This window comes from Hevea brasiliensis, chromosome 17 (assembly GCF_030052815.1).
Source record: "Hevea brasiliensis isolate MT/VB/25A 57/8 chromosome 17, ASM3005281v1, whole genome shotgun sequence".
In the NCBI taxonomy this organism is placed as follows: Eukaryota; Viridiplantae; Streptophyta; class Magnoliopsida; order Malpighiales; family Euphorbiaceae; genus Hevea; species Hevea brasiliensis.
In genome coordinates this window covers 47,400,742-47,408,769 of record NC_079509.1, presented here as the reverse complement: position 1 = coordinate 47,408,769, position 8,028 = coordinate 47,400,742, and the positions used below count along the sequence as shown (strand labels likewise).

The 8,028-nt window shown below is 30.1% G+C and overlaps 1 long non-coding RNA gene across 1 annotated transcript; it reads left to right on the top strand.

Moving 5' to 3' along the window:
* Positions 1–1,150: 1,150 nt before the first annotated feature.
* On the top strand, positions 1,151–2,291 carry LOC131175434 (uncharacterized). The gene is made up of 2 exons (XR_009145633.1): positions 1,151–1,551; positions 2,127–2,291. It is a non-coding gene; the product is annotated as an uncharacterized LOC131175434 (long non-coding RNA).
* Positions 2,292–8,028: the final 5,737 nt, after the last annotated feature.

Below are 8,028 nucleotides of genomic sequence, written 5' to 3'. Positions count from 1 at the left end.
TATCTCTTGTTTATTCGAAAATTCGAGGACGAATTTTTCTTAAGAGGGGAAGAATGTAACAACCCAAAAATTTAAAATAATAATAATAATAATAAATAAATAAATAAATTTAATTTAATTTAGTAAATGAAAATAAAATAATTAAATTTTCCTAGACTATATTTATTTTTATCATTATTAGAATTTTATCAAATTTTAACATAATAAAAATTATTTTTGAACCTAATCGTAAACTCCTGAAAAGTTGGGGGACTAATAGTGTAATTAGAAGTTAAAAAAAAAATGCAGAAATTAAAAACGCAACAGCCCCTCACCCTCTCCCCCGCGTCACCTTCTCCCCCACCTTCTCCCTCTCGCTTCCGACCAGCACCAGCGCCGGCGAGGCACCGGTGGCGCTCCCCCACCTCAGGACGGTGTCAGGCGGCGACAGCCACGGCAGCAGGCGGCAGGGAGGAAGAGAAAGAGAGAGAAGAAAGGGAAGGAAAGAAAAAAGAGAGAGAGAGAGAAGCGGGCCGTTTTCTGGCCGATTCCGGCCACTAAAGCCGGCGATCCAAGGTGCCACCAACCCCTCATGAACCCAGCTCCATTTTCCGACCAGCCATGCCCGGAATGGTGGAGTTTCCGGCGAGTTTCGAAGAGAGAGAAAGAGGAGACAGAAAGTAACGGCAGTGGCTTTCCGGCCACTTTTCCAGCGATCCGACCGTCGGATTGGAAATCCGAGGCCACCGATGGACTCAGGACGACGAGATCTTCAAGATAGGACTGGCCCCGCTCCGATTGGACACCGTTTGAAAAAGGCGATAATCGGACGGTCCAGATCGCTTGGTGAGATTTTCGAACTTTTTCGATTCCCAAAATTTAAAAATAATTTTAGGATAATTATTAACAAAATTTGGACTTAAATTAGGTGCGATCGGATCGAGGATAGCTCACCGGCGTCGGGTCGCATTTTCGGCCGATCCTGCGACGGCCGTCTCGAACGTGGTCAATATTACGATCAATCCTAGCATTTTCGTTACGCTCAACGTTCAGTGTCGAGAATTGGCATAGGTAAACCCGAACTCTAAGTTGCTCATTTTTGGCTAATATCGATTTAGAATAAAATTCATAAAATATTCGTGGATTATCGAAAAATTATAATTCCTTTTGCAATAGTCATATAATATTATTAGGGGATGCGGGGCGAAATTTTAGAATTTTTGGAGCTTGTTTGAGTGGATTTTTGCAAAATATCAATTATAGAGACTAAAACGTAATTTTTAAGATTTTGAGTATTGTCTGATTTGGAGGGCCCAGGAGGGGCCATGTGATATTGATGAGATGTGATTGTGGAAATTGAGAATCTAGAAGTATTATTTGAGCCTTTTTGCAGGTTGGGTAGGTCCCAGGTATAGGGGAAACTCTGCCGGATTTCCGGCATGAATTAGGCTGTCTATTGCCTCTTTAGAGTTTTATCTTAACTTAGTACTAATAAATTTATAATTTAATTATTAGGTGATCGAGGTCAGCTATTTTTCTACATCCAGCAGCCACAATAGTCATCGGTGTACTGTGAGTAGAATATTAATTTTAATTGTAATTTCGATATTATTATATGTTCAAGCATGCCCATGCATCACTTATATGCATATATTTATGTAGTTAAACTCTAGGCACGATTTATGTTGCATTCATAACTGTTGATGTGCCATGGATGTTGTTGTGGTAATTTGGAGCAGTGTGCGTGCGTTGGCGTGCGTGTGATGTGGTGTGGACTATGGATAGGACGGGGTAGTCACGGCTTGAGTAATTCGCTGGGACCCGATCCTTCGAGGGGTAGTCACGGCTTGAGTAATTATTGGGACCCTCTATTTTGTTATTAAGTGGAACTCCGAGCTTAAGTAATTACGGCACGAGTTGGATTTAAGAGAGCTGTATAGGGGATCAGCTCCCATATGTTATGATTGATACTACAGGGTGTGTGAGTGCTCCAAATTACCTTTTTGATGCTATGATGTGAATTTATTGCTGATGTTGCATTTCATTCCACAGGTTGCATTAGTTTTAGATAGTTATAGAGATTATGGTTAAAATTGATATTTTACTCTCTGAGTCGAACGCTCACTCCTGTTCAAAAATTTTTACAGGCCACAGGAGGATATTTTATTCTGGGTTAACCTGCTTTTCTACTTCGCAGGTTGTTTATCAATATTTGTGTAATTTTATTTACTCCTAGAATTTTCGCATGTGTTAGCAGTAATTATTTGAATTTGGTCTGTAATATTATTATCATGTTGGACCTGTAAACTTAATATTCTATGTCTGTTTTGATGGATTGGATGAGGGAGCTGAGCTCCCATTTATTATTATGTTGATGAGTATGTGGAGGGTGAGCTGAGCTCCCCAATTGACTATATATTGTGTTTACAGGTCGGGTGAGTCGAAAACTCCCCGTTGGTAAGTCCATTTTATGGCCGGACTCTGTCCGTTTGTTTTCTTGAAATTGGGCCCAAATGGGCCTTAGAGTTGGGTTAATGAACAGTTAGGCTTACTACGGGCCTCGGGGGCTTTAGGCTGGCCCAGGTCTTAGTGCCGGTCCGGCCCATAGGTTGGGTCGTGACATTAAGAATTATATATTTAAAAAAAAAAATTGATGTGCGTTTAATGCACTAATTAAATAAAATACTCTACTAGATTAACTAACTTGTAACAAGAGCAAGTAGAGTTCGATTACAATGAGAATAATTGATTAATTAGTAAGGTGAATTGAGTACTTACACATTAACAATGAAGAAGGGGTTTTAAATTTTGTTAATTATAAAGAAACAAAAATAATCAAGTTAAACTAAAGGCTAAAAATATCAAGAATATAACTAAAACAATATAATAAACAGCTCAGTAGAAAAATATATATCTACCATGAAAATTAACTATCAATCATTGACACTACTGTAATAATTCATTCACTTAAACAAATTTGTTTTAAAAACCAAACAAGTGTCAATTTCCCTATTTCTCCTTACTTATTAGATTAATCAAAGTAAGCGTCTAATTAATTCCTAACCATCTGAACAAACTAAGTTAAGCTCAAGACTTATTTCAATGGCAGCTTTAACATAATAGAGAAATATCATCAATTCTATATGACAATCACACAACAAGCTGTATAATCATTTAACCTAGACTATGAATCTCTAAGCAATATGATGAATTCACATAATATCACATTTGCTACCAATGTAAAGTTAATTAAGCAATTATAAACTTAATCAACTATACTAGCATTAGACATGTATAAATAATTAAGTAGTATGCCTCATTAATAATTAAACATATTATCTTTTCATGAATTACAAGAGAATCATAGATATTCAAGTGAAGAAAATATTGATTTAATTAATAGCTCGAAGTGGTCTCGTGACAATTATATCATGATTTAAACAATCCACTCTACTGAACAAGGAAACTACTCACTCATGCTAATAAAAGAAAGCACAATCAAAATAATAAAGAAGAACATGTTGCCATTTTTAAATGGAATTCGAACAACCTGAATCTGATGTGATGATAATGCCACACACTCAAAAGGAATGTAGAAGCGCTCCACAGGCCAAAGAAGAAGAGAAATCACACCAACAACTAGATTAAGTAATCGAGGCATTTGAATGCATAAAGAGGGAAATTAGCCACTATGAGTAAAAGACAATTGAATAAGTCTAGATCTGTATTTTGGGCCCTTTTTATAGAGAAAAATTGGTTAACTAAGACTCTAGATCGGATTTTAAAGTCATAGTTATATTCTGACTTAAAACTCTCTCAAAAATCTTAGTTAAAGTAGGAGAACAAATTAAAAATAACTCTCTTGTATAGATCTACCATTTGCACGACCTTGGGGACACATACAACTTTTTTTTTTACCTTAAATAAAATAATTAATCTCATCAATTGAGGCTCTAATTCCTGATCTTATAACTCAATATAAAGAAGCTAAACACACTCAATATGTGATCCTCAATGTAATTTAGCCCAATTGCTCTCATTTTTCATACATCATCTCAAATTATATCAATTAAGGTCCATCTAAACCCATAAGGTCAAATTTAAATTCTAAATAGTGGATCATATACAAGTTCCATTAAGGTTGTCCAAAGAAGTTCAGCATGAGTTGATGTCTAAATCTATTCATTTTTTACCTTTAGCCTCGAAATATCATGAATAAGACACCTCTAAGCCCTTTTTGTTATTTGCTAAGTCATCATCAAAATCACAGCTCCTTATGCTTTAAAAAGCTTGATGTGTGTTTTGCTTCTTTTTGTACTCAATTTACCTCTTTATGTTTCATAAGCTATTTCATGCTCTTATAGACACCTAATAACATAAAAACAATCATTAACAAACTAATCAAACAAAAAACTAACTCAAAAATCTAAGTATGCAATGATAAAGATATAATATTTTAAGCAATTATCTGAAATTAATAATTTATTTAATAAATAGTATATATAAGACATAATTAATATGAATAAAAATTATATTTATTCATATTTTAAAAATTTTCAAATTGTGACATTTTTTAATATATACAAATACATATAAAACATGTGTTAATATAATATCAAATAAATAAATAAATAAATAAATATATATATATACAAGCACTTTACCAAAAATAAAATATAAGTGCTTCATAATTTTTAACACTTAGATGTACACATGCCACATTTGGACTTTTAAATTTTAGTTTTCTAAATATGTATTTATATTTGTTGTTAGTGTAAAAAAATATATCCACATTATTTGACACTTGGCATAATTAAAAAAGTGATAATTTTATTTAAAAATTTTTTTAACTTTTTTTTTTCTAATTATAAATTTAATCATTGATATTAGATAATGCTTAATTACAAATTTTATTTTAGCAAAGTTTGAATTTTCATTTTAGCTTATATTTATTCATATTTTAAAAATTTTCGAATTGTGACATTTTTTAATGTATACAAATACATATAAAACATGTGTTAATATAATACCAAATAAATAAATAAATAAATATACACACAAGCACTTTACCAAAAATAAAATATAAGTGCTTCATAATTTTTAACACTTGGATATACACATGCCACATTTGGACTTTTAAATTTTAGTTTTCTAAATATGTATTTATATTTGTTGTTAGTGTAAAAAAAATGTATCTAGCATTATTTGACACTTGGCATAATTAAAAAAGTGATAATTTTATTTAAAAAATTTTTAACTTTTTTTTCTAATTATAAATTTAATCATTGATATTAGATAATGCTTAATTACAAATTTTATTTTAGCAAAGTTTGAATTTTCATTTTAGCTTTTTTTTATTATAAATTTATTCATTAGTATTAGATAATTCTTAACTTAAAAATATTATGTTTACCGAGTTTGAAATTTTATTTTAATTTATTTTTTAATTATGAATTTAATTTTTATCATGCTTATTATTATAATTAAGAATTAAAGTTTTGATATATTAAGAGCCCTTTTTAAAGTATTAAATTTTTATGACGTATTCAACTTTATCTTTATATGACTATTAAAAATAATTTATCAAATATGTTAGTAAATTGTGTTTTTCTTATTTTAGAGATACTCAAATTTTAATCATATTTTACATTATTTTGTGCTATCAGGTATGTTAAAAGATTTTTTTATTATTTATCATTTGGACCAATAATTATAATTATATCTTTTTAGAACACTTTGTTGATAGAATTTCTCCTACTTTTATTTTAATTATTATTTTGTTTTAAAACAAATACTATTAAGTCAATATATGTATGTTTGTAGACAAATTAATATAATAACTAAATTTTTTGTCCATATACAGATAAGATAAATAATTTAAATGGCTGAAGTTCACTTAATTTAAGTTAAGTAAAAATTTAAATTATTACCATATAACTTGTGGGTAAATGACTAGTTATTATTGAAATTGAAGTTATTATTAGGGATAAATGCCAAAAAAACTATAATTTTCAAATTTTTGCAATTTTGACTCATAATATGAAAATTATCAATTAAATCCTGAATTTTTTAACTTTTACCAATTTTACACAACCGTTAAAAAAGTAGTCATCTCATTAACGGAGATGCCACATAAGCGCCATGTATACATACCACATTAGCCCATTCAATCCCTAAATTAACCCTTAAACTAATTCCCTAAAATAACCCTATAGTAATCCCTAAACTAATCCTTTAAAGCCTAATTTAATGAAATTCCCTAAACTCAACTCCTATCTTCGCCATTCCCTTAACAAATTCCCTTCATGATCATGCACTTCCAAATGTTCTAAACCCCATATTTCTAAGGAAATTTCATCACTAAGTTCGTTATAAGGTAGCAATAAAACTCTAAGCTTACTAAGGTTTCCAATCAATGGTATTAACTTCCCCTCTAACTTTCCAACATGATTAGAACAATTTCTCTTAATTCCAAACCAACGAAAAGGAAACTTTAAAGACTTTGAACAAGACAGAGCCTAAGAATTACCTTCAAACCCATCATCACCACCGGTAATACCAATAGAGAGAACCCTAGATTTGGGGTTGCATGTGACATCAAGCCACGAACAATGATCAGAATTGCTAGAGTTCCAAGTAGAGAAAATTTCATGAGGATTAGAAACAAATGACTTGAATTCTGGTAGAACTAATTTGTCAGGAATCAGTCCTTCAAAAATAAAAGAGTAAAAACAAAGCCGAAAGAAGATAAGGATCAGTGGAAATGAATTTCTTTTCATTTCCTTAAGAAATGACAACAAAGAATAAAACCTAGTAGAGTTCGCAACCCTTCTTCATCTACCCAAAAAGTGAGAAAGAAAAAGAGTTGATCTTGATTGTAGGAAAACAATAAAAAAAGAGTTTTTCTTTTTGTCTTTTTTGGTTTTATAGGATTGGTTTAGGAATTACTATAGGGATTATTTTAAGGAATTGGTTCAGGGGTCAATTTGGGGGTCATTTAGGGGTTGAATGGGCTAATGTGACATGCTTACGTGCTTATGTGGCATTCCCATAACACTTTCCTTAACGGCGGGATGAATTGTTAAGAGTTATAAAGTTCAATGTTTAATTGGTAATTTTCATAGTAGGGTAGAATTGTAAAATTTTGAAAAGTACAAGGTTTTTTGACAGTTGTCTCTCATTATTTAAAAAATAATTTTTAAAACATATTTATCAGATAATATTAAAAGTTACCATTTAAAATTATATTTAATTTATTTTAATTATAAAAATTTTAATACAATTAAATAATTTTAAAAAAATAATTATAATATCACTTTTCCTAAAAAAAAAATTTTTTTAAATCTTCTAACTACAATTAAATGGGGCCGAAGATTGAGTAAAGAAGTAAAATGCTAAAATAGTATACATAAGGTTAATTTTAGTATCTCAAATTTTTTCATTATATTAGTGTTATTATGTGAGCCCATCTATTTGTGATTGAGCCAATTTGCTTGTGGCGGAACCGAGAGAGCCGCTTTATATGGCTAAATCACTAATATAATTTGACTCATAAATTAAGTCAACTATATATATATATATATATATATATAAAAGAATTAAAAGCAATAATAATTATAATAATTTATAATTTCATTATATATTCAAAGTATTATTAAAAATAAAGAATAATGAGAAAAATTTATTATTATATTTTACTAAAACACAATAATTTTTCTGTTCTTAAGGAACAGTAAAAAATCTATTTTACCCTTTTTATTGATTTTTTTCTCTTTTCTACACTCTTCTTTCTTCATTATTACTGAACACGGAGAATTCTTCTTCTACTTTTATTAGAAAGCAAGTGCTGGAAAAAAAGAAAAAAAGAAAGAAAGAAAGAAAGAAAGTGTCAGGGAAAAAGATAGAGTTCTTTAGGCTCTATTCCATCATCAAAGCTTCTATTAAGGTATTTTTTTCTCATTTTTTTTAATTTTTTTTATTTATTATCAAAAAAATTAATTGCCCATTATTTATATTTTAATTTACCTCTCAATTGAAATAGATTTCAAA